Genomic DNA, 15055 nt, shown 5'->3' with positions numbered 1-15055 from the left:
ACGCGCGAACGGGCCGAGTTTTATCGCGCAGGCCTGGTCAAGCCGGTCCACCACCGCGCGGTGTGTGCCGCCTCTCCCCTCCCCTCCCCTCGTAACTCGCCGCCGTTGGCGCGGATATTCGCGCTTGATTCGTCGATGCCTGCACATTCGTTGCGAGGCAAAGTTATTCGGCCGCGTTGCCAAATAGGCGATCTAAATGCGCTCAACCGAGCAGAAGTGGTAATACGTTACCGGTTATTGCCGGCGGCAATAGCATCTTGCCCAGGGCGGCCGCCACCGCCACTCTCCTCCTCGGCTCGTCCAAGAAAGGCGGCGATGGGAGGGGAGGGGGGATGTGCGCGAGATGGGATACCGTTACGATGGGATGCCGCTGCTCGGGGCCAAATGTGCCGTCAGGGGCGTTCGCGAATCGCCGCCGATGTGCGCGCGTCAAATTAACCGAGAGTCGGTTTCCGAAAGAGGAGGAGGGAGAGGCAATGCGGAGCCAGTGAATTTTTCCGCGTCAAACGATTTTCCAGCGGTCGAAGCGTTTTGGCAAACGCCTCGAATCGAAACGCTATCGCTCGCTCTGGTGGACGAGGTCTGGTGAACTGTTTAACCCGTCCTCCCCCTATCCGTCCTCCTGGTTGGGAGGGGGGAATAATCGGGAGGGATATTATGTTGAGGCTTTTTTGAAAAATGGTAGGTCGAACATAATGGAGCTTCCATGAAATTTACCTTGCTTCCGCCCCGCGAGGGGGATTTTTTTATTAGATTTAATGGCGAAAGTAGGACGATCCATATTATCGGAAATAGCCGGCCCTTTTACCGATACGAGCCTCCGGAGCCACGGGCTCGATCCACACCCCGTAAAATTACATTCAATGAACGAAAAAAAAACCAATGGAACGTGCGTCATTGGAATTTTCTCGGGAGAGAGGAGATCCGTTTATACGAAAATCATTGGCCGCCGTTGGGTGAAAGGAAGCGGGGAAAGAGAGGAAAGAGAAGAAAGAAAGGAAAGAAATCGATAGGCAAGGGACCGATGCGAAGCCCGTTACGTACCGCCGATCGTAACACCGTTTCCATCACGGAACAGAAAACACGGGGAAAAACTTGAAAGCATCGGAATCGCGAGTCTCTCCCTTCGCCTATCGCTTTCAACAAAAACGCATAAATCAGGTCGAGTCGCGTCTCGTAACGTGTGTTCTCCGCAAAACGGGGAGAAAAGAGAGGAGAGAGAGAGAGAGAGAGAGAGAGAGTAGAAAAGAGGATGACCGAGGTAACACGGACGACGAGAAGAAGAGAAAGGGACGACGACATCGATCGGCAGCAACCCCCCTGCTGTCTTCGTTGGCGCGATTCGACGAGGCGTGCACTCGCGCTCTCGTATTCATATTCATATTTCAAAACTCGCATCCACGGCCCATTGTACCGTTGAATACGCTATGCAGAATGCGTCGTCTACCGTATAACGTTGCGCCGCTGCCACCGCCTTCTGAATTAGTAATAGCGCGCTGACAACGGGCCCCTCCCCTCCCCTCCTCCTCCTCCTCCTCCTCCTCCTCCTCCTCCTCCTGCTGCTCGCGTTATCCGAATGCCTACCGCGACAAACGCAATTTGCCTCAGATATTAATTCGGCTAATGGATTACCCGTTAAGCGTCGCGGAACGATGCCACGCGGTCGCCAGCCAACGCTCGCACCTGCTCGCCGAAAATACGCTCGCTCTCTCGAATCTCATCACGGATCAGACTCGGGGAGAAAGGAATTCGCGCGATGCCCTAGATATCTTCTCCCCCTCCTCTCTCTTTCTCTCTCTCACCGATCGCTTTTCTTTTTCTTTCTTCCTTCCCTTCCCAAATAAGTAATTTTCAAAAGTTCGTCGGGTGGATGAGTGGAAAAAAATTCACGGCAGCAAGAGAATTAACGTGGGAGGACGCGATTGTCTTAATACTCGAAAAGAAGGGGACGCGTTTTAAAAACGGCCACTGTCTACGCGCCTGTGTGCCCTTCCGCTTCCTTCCTTTCCCCCCTCTTCCCATATCCGTGCGAGCTCGCAATTACGGCACATTCGAAGGACCGTACCTCTCTCGAGGTAAAAAGAATTCCACTCTTGCGAGATATTCTCGCGAGTAGCGCGATTAAATGACGTGAAACGGAACACGAACACGCGTGTGTATACATATACATGCGCAGATATGTACACTTGGCTTGGCACAAAGTGGAAGGCGAGGCGCGGAAAGGGAGAAAGGGAAGGACTGTGCTAACGAGGCTCCGAGGATCGAATCAAGACCGAATCTCCGCCGTTGATTGACCAGGGCGAATCCTGGAACAGGGTGAAGGCTAATTAGCTACCCGGATTTCTCTACGTGACCCGGGATCCCGAGACGTGGCGATTATGGTTGCTCCGAGCGTCTTAATTTCAACCTCCGCAGGGTTGAAACCGAGAGGCATTATGCCCGCAATAATAGCGGCGTCGGTCAAATTTCTCTTTGAACTCGACCGGTTTCGAATCTCCCGCCAACCCCTTTAAACAGTCCCTCTAAGCTAGCTGAAATTCGTCCCCTCCGATATTCCCTTTGAGCTGCGATAACTAGGCGCTACTTAAGCCGACCGATTCCCCGACCAAACACTTCCGCCTCTCCTCTTCCGCTCCTCTCGTTGCTCCTCGGCCATTGAATCTCGTGAAGATCGGATATATGTTCTTTCGAACGGATATTTCGAGCGGTGACGGTGCTCGAATTTATCATATCGAAACCGCGACATCGGTTGTTTTCTTTTTTTCCGGAAGAAAATCGTGTACGCGGACCAATTTGAATACCGAATACCGTAGCTTTAATTAATTCGAAGGGTATTTGTTTGATGAGCGCATCTCTCTTTCTCTCTCTCTCTTTCTTCCTTTGATCTTGCGTAACTTGCCCGTTATAAAACTTTCGTCGCTCGACACATGCTACTTTCTGCTGCCTGTTATTAGTAAAAGCGCGTGACAAAAGCTGGAAGCTTATTACGATATTCCGCGGTCTTTTTTAACAGCTCGTTACGCGGCTTTAACTTCTCTTCTTCTTTTTTTTCTTTTTCTATCTTTATTCCGATTTTCTTCTCACAGGCGATAATGCCTGTAAAGTCTGTGAAAATTCGAGGTTTGAAATCTCGAAGAACAAGCAGGATAGAATTGAGAACGCACTTTTCGCAGCGTTGAATCGACGCTGATTCGATTTCCTGCCGATTCGAAGGCGGGGAACGCGTACAATTAGACAGCGTCGTTCGCGACGAGAGGAGGGGGAATAAAATTTAACGAACTCTTGGACGCGATACGTCTGTATATCCGGTGACCAGCACGGCAACCAGAGAAACGCTTAATTAACCTATTCATCATCGTCCGGTTGGGACTGTTGGGGCGACCGCGAAATAAGCCTAGCCAGCTGAAACGTTCGCGTCCTACGAGCTGCTAACGCTCGATTCTGCGCCCGTGTTCCGCTATACGCGCGTACGTACGTGGCTAACTTCGCACGACTCCCACGGATGTCGAGTATAATTACACGAGGTAGCGCGACACTGGATAGCGAAGGAGAATAGAGAGAGAGAGAGAAAGAGAGGGGGAAGGGACGAGAGTGTAGGTTGCAAATTCGGTACGATGCGTGCGACTCGTTGAATCCAATTCAACCGACTGAAATATAACACCCGTCGATTATTGCCGGCCATATACACATGTACACGCGTACGTGTGCGGCTGTGACGCGTGCACACCGAGTATTAAACAGCCGCGCACACCACTAGCGGGCAGAGACGGGCAACAGAACACCGGTCGTCGTCCGGTTGTACGGCCACTGTCGGCCAAGCAATCTCTTTCCCCGTGGAGAGAGTGCGCCAGGTAATTAGCCAGGCTCCGGCTCTGTCGTCGATCCCAACTACCGAACCTGCTTTGTCTCTATATATACGTGTGTATATATATATATATATATACACACGCGTAGCAGGTCATTAATTCTGCTGCGCTCAAACAGTGTCCACTGTTGCGCGATCTATTCCCTCGTACGTATGGACTTTCTATATACGTACGCTCGTATACCCTTCATTATCTTTATTATTCCCCTATCGGTTCGTTATCTTTATTATTGGGGGGGAGGGCCGTGCGCGGCCGAGCAAAAGTCGCGAATTGATTGCCCTCCGCCGCGTACGTGGAGCACAATGGGGACGGGAGGGACGGTGGAAAAAAAGAGGGGTTGATTTAATCCCATTAATCCCGGCCAACTTCTCCGGTGACGCGTTGTTATTTTTAATGCACGCGCTGCCCCTCGCCGGAATCGAATCGTCGCTCTCCTCCTTCCTCTCCCTCTCCCCTCCCCTGTCTCGTCGGACGGTGAGAACGTTCGATGTTATTTCGAGTCCGCGAATAAACAACTCGCGAGGAGAGGAGAGGACAACGTAACGTGGATTCGCGAACGATAAGAGAACTTGTCCTGTTCCGTGGGGCGCGACGACAGTTTCCGAAGAAACTTTTTCTTCCTCTGTTGGAGGAGGGGGATGTCGAAATCTGTGTCGAAGATCCTTCGAGCAAACTGCAATTTTTCCGAGTGTTTCAGAAGGAAGGCAACAAGATACGAAGCTTGGGGACGCTCCATTGGCTCGATAATTCAGATATATATACGTGTTGACGAAATAAACGCGCGAGGAGTCGATAAGATGAAGAAGAGGAAATCCCCTGTTTCGAGTGGTTTCGAGTCGACCCCTATTAACCACGATTTCTTTCTCGAGAAGGAAAGACGACTGTTCAACTGTTTGTTCGAATACGCGTGCGTCTCGCCAACGACACGAACATCTCCTATATTATTACGATCCGGCACCCTATACGGTCGCGAGGCAACCAATTCCAATTCCCCGCTCGGGCCAACGTGACGGCCGGCAAATAATTTACGAATAATGAGAACGCTACGTGGAACCCGGCCAGTTCTCTCTGTCTCTCTCTCTCTCTCTCTCCGCGCCTAGATGGTAGTGGGTGGCCGCCCGATACGTAGTTAACCGACAGATCGTGAACGTACGGGGACGGGACGTGATCAACCATGAAATGCGCTTATAAATTATTCCGTGCCTATCCTCCCCGCGTGAAATCGAATATCCGCTCATATACGTACGTTTTACAAATAATCCCGAGTACGACAGAGAGAGAGAGAGAGAGAGAGAGGAAGGTGTTTCTCGCGAAAGCGTGGAACGACGGTGCATCTGTACCGGTTGCATTCTCCTATAAATGGAAAGCGAGACGTCTGTCAATTCGCGAATACCTCTCCGGACGAGACGATATCCTCCTCTCTCTCTCTCTCTCTCTCTCTCTCTCTCTCCCGTCTCCGCGAGTTTTTTTAAACGTCCGTCACTCTCCGTTCCGGCCGATTTAACGTGAAAAACTGGAATTCCACTTGACACCGATACCGATGTAACAGGGAAAACGGGAGAAACAGAACCGGGTCGAAGAGAAAACCTACCAAGGTTTTTTTAATACCCCGTATTCCATCCCTCCCCTCTTATTCGGTATGCAGTAAAACCTAACGTCACGGAAGAATAAAAGCTTATTATCCGGAAAAGCGTGTGTTGTTGTTTTTTCCTTTCTCTCTGTCTGTCTCTCTCTCTCTCTCACCGCCCTTATAGGAATTACCCGTACGCGGAGTGTCGGGCGTAGATAACGGTCGTTTACCGCCGTAACTACGGTTCATCGAGTTTCCCTTGTACGTATATACCCTGTACGCCCCTACACGGTACGCTATACGGTCGATGTAGCGATGTTCGCGACAACGCCTCGATCGCTTACCGAAACAAGCGGGAGGGGTGGGAGGAAGGGGGGGATATGATTCGTCAGACGGAGAAACGGGTCGGTTATCCGGTAAGGGGGAGCGCGTCGAAGCGAGGGAGAGAGAATCTTATTAGAAACTCCTACCTATCTTACCTACCGGCTTAGTATCGATTCCGCATCAATTTGCATTGTTCGAGACGATCCAGAGGGGGGAGGGGGGAGGGGAAACTATTCGCCGCTTGGTCGCTGTTACCAAGCTTTCTAACACGGTCTAAATAGAAAGGGGGAGAGGGGATCGAAGGAGAGGGAAGAATCGAGAGAGGAGAATCGAAGCTAGAGAGAGAGACGAAGATTCCTCGAGTTAGAACTGCTTAGAAAGGGAGAAGGGGAGAAGAGAGGGGGCAAGGAGAGGAGTTGTCAATACCATCCATTATTGTCATGACGCCTTTATTAATATCGTCGTTCCGTTGCTTTCCATACGGTCCAAGGGTTTCTCCCCAAGCATCGTCTCGACGCGGCTTGCTCTTGCCGAGACAACTCGAGAGAGAGAGAGAGAGAGAGAGAGAGAAGACCGCGACCACTTTGTCTCGACAAATACCCGCACGTATAATCGGATATGAAAGATTTCGTTCGGTGGCACACAAGTTCCACGTCGACAGAATTTCTGGCGGTTTCTCGATGTTGGGTGGGGGCCGGGATGGGTAAGAGAAAGAGAGAGAGAGAGAGAGAGAAGGAGCCGGCAATGAGCGAACAGATATCCTCGACGAGCGGCAATCTCTCGAATCTGGGTCGAGTTGGGAGATTCGCCCAACCAAGGATCGAACGAATCGACCGAAAATCGACCGTTCAACGCGCTTATCTAAGAATCGCCCTCCTCCCGCACACCCGTACGTACAGATACTCCTTGCTCCTACGCGGGAAAATATAATAAAAAACGCGAGAGCACCGAGTATTTTTCGAGAGAATCGAGAAACGGAGGGGGGACAAAGTGGTCGGTGCAAAAGTTAAGGGAGGAGAGCTCTTTAAATATTATCCTACGTGTTCGCGAAAAATACATCGGGTAAGGGATGATTATTCGATTTCGCGTAGCTGGTGGTGCGTGGAAAAATAGAGAGATGACGAGGAGAGAGGAGGAAAAGGAGGAGGAGAAGGGACACGGTTGCATGCAGATTTGGCGGATGATCCGTGGCGGTGGATAGAAGGGGGGCAGGGGCCGAAAGTGGGCGGCGAGTCAGTTTTCGGTCGGCAAGCAATAACCAGGCGAGAGCAATATAAGAGCACGCGAGCGACTTGTACAAAGTGAAGAGCATATTTATTGCGGGTGATAGCGGGGGGGCCAGGCTGCGACGGTGGCCCGGAGAGACGACGACGAGGTCTCGCGGCGACTAGGGGCATGATATATATATACATATACATATATATATATATATATATATTTTGGGCTGCGCACGACCACGGCCTATCTCGCGGAAATGCCATTTTCGAGACTCGACGTTCCCGGAAAGCAATAATACCGAAAGCAGTTTTAATAAAGGCTCAGCCACGATATATCGCGGCTATGCCCCACACCCCCACCTGTCCGATCCCTCTCTACGTTCCCATCGCGCGTCCTATCGTCCATTCTTTCACCTCCCCCTCCTCCTCCCTTTCCTCTCTTTCACGGCGTACACACCCTATTCGTCGATGCCCGAATTTTTTTCCCCGTGATTCTTCTCCCTCTCTCTCTCTCCACAGATCTTTCCCTCTCCGCGCCATATTTTATCCGCGCCTCCTTTCATTATTTTTAACGATCGTCATTTTATTACGCGTAATTCGTTTCGATTTATACCTATCCCCCCTCGTCACGATAATAACGCGAGAGAGAGAGAGAGAGAGAGAGAGAGGTGAGCACGTTTCCGTGCTGTCATTCCGTCTCGTCTCGGTCACGATCGTCCGCGTCGCGACGGAGAAAAGAAAAAAGATTAATCCCCGGCAAAGAGCGAGAGGGGAGGGCAGAGGGGAGAAAGGATATGCAAGAAAGGAGGGAGATTAAACCGGAAGATATATTGCGCATCCCGCGCCATAAACAGACTGATGAGACGTACGCGCGATAGGATTGGCCGGGTGAAATGCTTTCTCTCAAATTACCTTCGGCCTCTCGCTCGCTCGATAATAATTCTCCCCCGTATCCCCGTGAAACAACACGTCCCACGTTGTAACGCGTTCCTGAAAATTTTTCATCTTCTTTGATGGAATAATCCAGCGACGTACGTACGAACGAACGAAGCGAGAAACACGACACGTGTACATGTGCGCTATCGTTGGAGGAAGACTATCTCCTCCGAATATTTTATTCGTCTTATTTCTCCAGCATTCTTCTTCGGAGCTCTGACGCTGCATTTTTATCACGCCGGTGATCCTTAATTTCCGTCAGCTTATTTGTATATACCGATCCTCCCCCCCTTTCCAGTTTTCCGATGACACTGGTCACGGCTGGCCGACCACCAGTCACCGAGCCACATCTTACCCGATACCGACCGCGACCGATCTAAATTGGAATCTGCCGTTCCGGGGGAAAGCGTCGTGTCGACTGCCGGCCGAGTCGTCCACGCAGCGTCGTCGCTCGACGTTTGCGGGCCACGATGCGGGGCGGAAGATACCGAGATTGTGGACAGAGAATCGTTGGCCCGTTCGTTGGCAAGTTCGATCCGATCGAATCACCGCAGACGGGTTTCACGGGAGGGAGGAAGGCGAAGACGAGACGAGACGAGACGAGGCGGGTGGATATTTCGCGCGGAGCGCGTGCACGCGTGGGAATTCGAGTGATTTATGGAGGACCGATGCCCCGCTAAATATCGATTTTTCGATATCCCCGATACTCGACACCCCGGCAAATATCGCGGATAGGTGGTGGCACTCGATCGCCCCGAATCTGTCCAGATTATCATGCACGTCCACCGATTTTTTTAAATTAATTCCGTGAACGGTCGAGCGAATCGTTCGGCGAAATTCGATACCTACCGATTGTCGAGTTTTCTCTCGGGTGGCTCGTTCTTTCTCTTTTTTCGCCGATTAGATTTTTCGAAAAAGCAATCGAGATTGAAAATCGGTCAACGCGAGAAAAATGTATGGAGAGCGATAAGAGGGAGGAAAACGGATCCTTCCGATCCGCTATTCTATAATTAAAACTCTCCCCTTGCGGTACCGGGTAACGATTCTTATTTAAAGAACTGCGGAAGATGCGCTCCAACGTTGCACCCTGTATATACGTTTCAGACGCAGCTGCAGCGCCGCGACACACCAACAAGTGTTTTATAATGCAGATTAGCCGGGTTATTCCGGGACAACGTCCAACGATATCGCGATACACTTTTTCGAGCGACTGGTTTCTTTTTTTTCCTCCCCCCACCCGTAATATGTCGTCCTCCACCCCCTCTCCTTCCTATCACTTTAACGTTTAAAGTTATTCCATCTTTAGGGAAAGTAAAACGCGAAAAGTACCTTTGCGAGATCTTCTGCGAGGCTCTTAACCTCCGCCACCCCTTCGTTACTCCTTCTTTCGATCCTCCTCCCCTCCTTCCCTACCCTTCTCCACCCACACGGTGCACCTTCTTAGCGGTGGGACGAGCGCAAATCTTTTTCAATCTCTTTTGAATCCTTTGCGGGAGCACGGGTGAGATTGGAGAATAAGGGGTCGTGGTGGGGATGGTGATTCGAAGAGAACGAGGTAAATCTGGCGAGAGGAGCGAGAGGAGGCCCCTCAGGATCGGGGAAGGAGGATGCGACGAAGGATTCGATTCGATACGTTCCATCGTTTTTCCTCCACCTTCGCCATCGATAATTCCCCCTTCCCTCCTTCACCCCGTGTAAATCCTTAAACGCGTCATAATGGACTTTGCTATCGGTTATTATCGCGCTACTACTGCGCGCTTCCATCCTCGATGGAATTCGAACCGCATTTCCCCAGACCCGTCCGCGCCACGGTCCGTTAGACGATCCTCGAGCGAGGCGAACCCTCGAGATCCTCGAAGGCAAGAGATCGGAGGCGAGAGAGAGAGTCAGCAGGGAGGAAGGGAAACAGTGGAGGGGGAGGGAGAGGGGAGGGCGAGAGGGGTCACACACCTCGCCAGAAGTCGAACTCGAGCGGGACGATTTAGTTGCGCGACTGAGGAGGAGTGGAGAGTGCAAGAGAGCGATAAGTGGTCTTCAGTGTTAAATCCGTAGGGAAAAGCTGGTGTGTGTATATATATATATATATATATATGTATGTATGAGGCGGGGAGGGAGGGGAAGGGGGGAGGGGAAGATGATGCGGGGATGAAATCCGCTCGCAGGTGTTAAAATATTCGTAGCGCCAGGAAGCAACGGTCTCGCTCGGCATCGGATGCCGGGGCAACAGCTCGAAAATACTTTCACGGTTGATCGCTTTTCCTGCCGCATCGCTCGGTATCAAAGTCATCCCCCCAAAGTCATGTGTATACAGGCGGGTTATACCGGCAAACCAATCCCCTCCCTCCTTCCCCTCCCCCCTCTCGCAACACCGCGGGACGATAAGAGATAAAAGAATAAATTTGGAAAATAAATTCGGCAAATTTATTATGAAACGAATTCATGAAATACATTTTTCGAGCGATAAAGTTTTATCGGATAAATCGGTCTCCGGTCTATCGGATTATAATTCGATAACCGGCTATCGTCGGTTGACAAAAAAGCAACAATAAGCGAAACAATTCGACGGTATAATACGATTAAACGAGTTGAACGAGGAAAAATTTTAGACGGGTAGAATCAACATTCGTCGAATCGTGACGCTTTTTCTCATTCCTGCAAGATGAAAGAAAAGAAAGGAAAAAAAAAAAAAGAGGTGGAAAAAAGAGAATGGGGAAAAACACACAAAAAAAAAAAAAGGAATCGTTACGTTATTTTTATACACGCGCAAAGCGCAAAATCGCCGTAGGATACATCGAGTTGTTGCGGTGTACCCGGTAACGAACGGAACGGAATTTCGTTGCAAATTTTCTTTCTATCTACGATGTTGAAAAATATTTGGAAAAATTCTCGCGATATCGTTTCGTCGAAAGGCACGAGTTCAAAACGCGTTCGAAAGATACTTATTATTAATCGCACAGTTCAGTTTTTTTCGCGCAGTTCATAAGTGTTTCTCCAACGCTAACTCCCATTACAGTTTTTTGTCGCGGCAACGATGTCCCTTTAAACGCGGCCATCCCAAGAGAGAGAAAGAGAGAGAGAGAGAGAGAGAGAGATCGCGTTTTAAAAGAGGAAAGGATACTCAATATCCCCAACCCGGCAAACGAAAAATTATCGCAGGTTAAAATAAAAAAAATATGCACGCGACAAAGTGGTCGAACAAGTAGCGTATAACAGCGATTTCCTTGCCTCGTTTCCTCTATATTATCGCGATTCGCCTGTACCGTAAAGAAAAAGAAGAAAAAGAAAAAGAAAAAGACTTCTCGAAGAGAAAGCGCTCGTTCGTCGACGAAGCAGCTCGTGTATACCGTGTTTACGATACATACGAGGGGAGAGGAGAGGGAAGAGACGTTCTAACGTTACACGCAGCCACCGACGACCAAGACCAGAAACGAGTGGAGGCTCGAGTCGGAAGGAGAGAGAGAGAGAAAAAAAGTATACTTTGCATTATCGTGGCATCGACAATGCGCGAAGGAGAAGGGGAAAGAGAACACGCGGAGCAGTCGATTCGACTAGAGCCTCCACGAGACGTGTGCGCGTGTATGTACACACACGCGACGCGACGAAGAGACAGTGAACCGTGGTGGAGAAGAAGAGATAGAGAGAAAGAGAGAGAAAGAGAATAAAGGCATACGTGTACATACGTGGCATGTACGTACATAGCCGCGTTGAAGAGGCAGGCTAGGTACGAGTTACCCAAACTCCCATTCGATTCGAGCGACAAACTTTGCAAGCAGTTTGATCGCCGGAGTTACAGATTCACCGTACAACTCTCCCAACTCCAAATGGGGAATCTATTATCGAGGCAACGTTTACACGTACATGTTCGTTTACGCGGCTTGCCATCCGCCCCCACCCTCTGTCATACCCGTCCACGATCCAACCCCGTTGTGATCGCGGTGTCAACTCGTTCGCCCCTGAGAAGTCGCGGAGAGGATCCTCTTCTCGGGGATCGAGGAACGAACAATGCCTGCGATCGATCGCGACGAAGGCTTCCGTCTGTCTAATGATCGATCTTCTCCCACGTCCCAAGTTGTCCCCCGCGGATTCGAACACGGATTCGAAGACGAGAGGAAAAACTGGAGTCACGGGCTCGTACTCCCGTGCACATCTATTCCTGTTTTGCCTTTTTGTCCCCTTCTTTTTTTATTTCTTTTTTTTCTTTTTCCTTTTTTTTTCTTTTTCTTTTTTTTTTTTTACGGTCGAAATTTACCAGTCGCAAAAGCTTCCCCGTAATTTTACGAGAATCCCTGGATAAACGGGGTAAGCTTGAAAGGTGGATGCGGGTTTCCTGGCAGATTCACGACGTAAATACATTTGTCTCTCCTTCTAAGTGGGCCGCTGTCTCTTCGTTGCCGAATAAATGCCAGCCGAATAAAACTTCCTGGCTACACACGAACGCAATTACCGGACGTATTCGAGGAGGGGTGGTTCCAAAGGCTCGTTGCTTATCCACGATCCACGTCTCTGCCATTTCATTCGAATCTTCCTGACGATTCGACCGAGTTAACCGCCCTCTTTTCCTTCCATCGAGTCGTCAAAACCGACCTAGTCTGAATCGATCGAGTTAAATCGATCATTCTCCATCTAGGTCGATCCAGGTTGGACAGTGTCCATGAAAGTAATAGAAATTGGAAGGAAATGTCCAGAGCAGTCGTGGTAGGAGTCACGAAGCGATCGTTGGTTAACCACAGGCTGACACCGCCCTTGACAAGTACTCTCTGGAGGGGGTGGGAATAGTTGATATCTATCTTCGGGCCACTTTGGTCCAGAATTCAAGGAAAATGAAAATATTATCGCCACAAATCCTCGTTTAAATCTTTGCCTCTTCTTTCATTGGCGAAACTTTTCTTTTTCTTTTTCTTTTTCTTTTTCGATCAAGAGAAAAATTGCATTTGCTTCTTTGCGATTCCTCTCCCTTCACCGTTACTCTTCCTATGGATATTTTTGGATCCCCGAAATTATCCTCTAGATCTCCTTGTAACTTCTTCGATTAGTAACGTGGATACTTTCGTCATCGGTAGAATTCATAACGAGCGTAAGAAAAGCGTCGCTTTTATCCCACGGGGGAGGGGGGATAATATTATTTTTCCACTATCGATCCAACGACGAGATTGTCGACGAAAATAATAATAACAAATCGAGAAAGAGGATCCCTCATAAATTTTCAGAGGTTGGTCAGAGTCGGTAGGTTTACCTCTAGGAATAATTTGCCGGGGAGAAAGTGGACTGGGGGGGGGGGGCGGAGAGGGGGATGCCCTCGATCCCGCCACGATTGCCGGCCCAATTCGAGAGGGTGGAAGTTAATAGGACGAAACTCGAGATACTTTGACATCCCTGTAATTTCGAAGGAATTGGATTAGAAGCACTCTTAAAAAAAAAAAAAAAAAAAAGAAAAAACGCGCGCGTCCGTTCATCCTTCCGTGAATCTCAACGAGACAGAGATGCTTAACCTGGAACAGCACCTCGATGAGCGCCCCCTCCACCAAATATACGTATATTCACGCTTGAATACCACTGTTCATTAAAAATATATGTATTTTACCCTACATATATATATACACATACATATATCATATATATACTATATCATATATATATATATATATACATATATCATATACACTATTATTAATATCGATCGGAAATCACAAGTTAATATAAACGCGATTTAAAATTTAAAATCGTGCGTGGGGAGGACTTATTAATAAGCTTTAATTTACAATCTCGTTACTTATTACCGTGTGTATAATAACAGGTATTTCGTGTACGAAAAATATTAGCGGCTGTTTCGCCCCTGGAAACACGCCCAAGGGCGTATGTGTAAAGTAGAAATTTTCATTTCGCTAGAGATACAAAGGGGGTGGGGATGGTGAGAGAGCGAGGAACTTTATGAATCGAGAGTTCGCCTTTGCGCTCACTTTTTCCATCCACGCGTTGACCGTGCATAAAAAAGTCGCGGCAAAAGGAGGGAGGGAGGACCCCCTCCCTGCCCCGTGGCTCTCTGCCGATGTTCGATCGCCGTAAAATTCCTCGGAGGCACGTCAGTTTCCGTACAGTTGGAAAAGCGGAGGAACGGGCAAAAGCGGATACGCTGCAAACTTGCCCGGGGCGAGTCTACGTCTGGATCAGCCACCGCCGCCGCCGATAACGCAAGGAATCGCATCCCCGGGTAATTGAAAAGCAGACAAGCGCAACGAAAAGCGCTTGGACGAAAATCGGGCTAGAATGTAAACGCGCGGGCGCGAACGTACGTGGTTTCGTTCCAGGAGGAAATCTTAACCTCGTCCTCCTTTCGAACGGGCAAGGACAGGAATTGTAAAGGGATCAGCCTCGAACGCTTTGTATTCGAATATTAGAAGTCGTGAAGATTATTCTCATTCGTCGAAGTTTTGATCGGGGTCATAGAGATCCATGATGAATGAAAGTTGAAATATTTTCGAAACTATCTGCTTATTATCATCTTAACTTATTTGAATAGTATTGTTACGAGTCGTAATGTAAAAAATTTTTATACGTATAAAATAATTTTTATAAGTTAAAATACTCTCTTCTATGCCTAATGAATCGAGATACAGAGTTGGACTAAGTTAAAAATTTCGAACAAAGTTACTTCAAAGTAATTAAACTTGTATATAAAATATGCTTAAATAACATTTATACTGTTGTATAGCTACGTTATATAAAATTATTATCGTTACGTTCTGAACAATAAATTATCCAAGTAACTTCAACTATTAAAATTTCTAACTATTAAAATGTCACAATCGGATCGATACATGTCACGACAAATACCATGGTCAGAAACAAAAACTGTTCCTTCCGCGAGACTTCATTCCGCAACGTGCATCGAGGATTAAATTAAGTGATGACGAGAAGGAGGAGGAGGAGGAGGAGGAGAATCGAAATTCGTCGATCAATTTCGGAACGAAGGTCGGAAGCGAAACCGCGCAAAAGCAAATAACACGGTGGCCGCCGTGTTTGGTTCGATCATTGGCGGCTAATATTTCCAGATTACGTGGACAGATTACGGCGAAAGCCTAAGGGATGCGATAGACGATCGCGCAACGTGTCTATACGGCCGGATATACTATATTCGCAGTCGA

The sequence above is a fragment of the Apis laboriosa genome, unplaced genomic scaffold, assembly GCF_014066325.1.
Source record: "Apis laboriosa isolate Shangri-la unplaced genomic scaffold, ASM1406632v1 scaffold9_cov152, whole genome shotgun sequence".
Lineage (NCBI taxonomy): Eukaryota > Metazoa > Arthropoda > Insecta > Hymenoptera > Apidae > Apis > Apis laboriosa.
The sequence above is the reverse complement of the archived record's forward strand: the minus strand, read 5'-3'. Positions refer to the sequence as shown.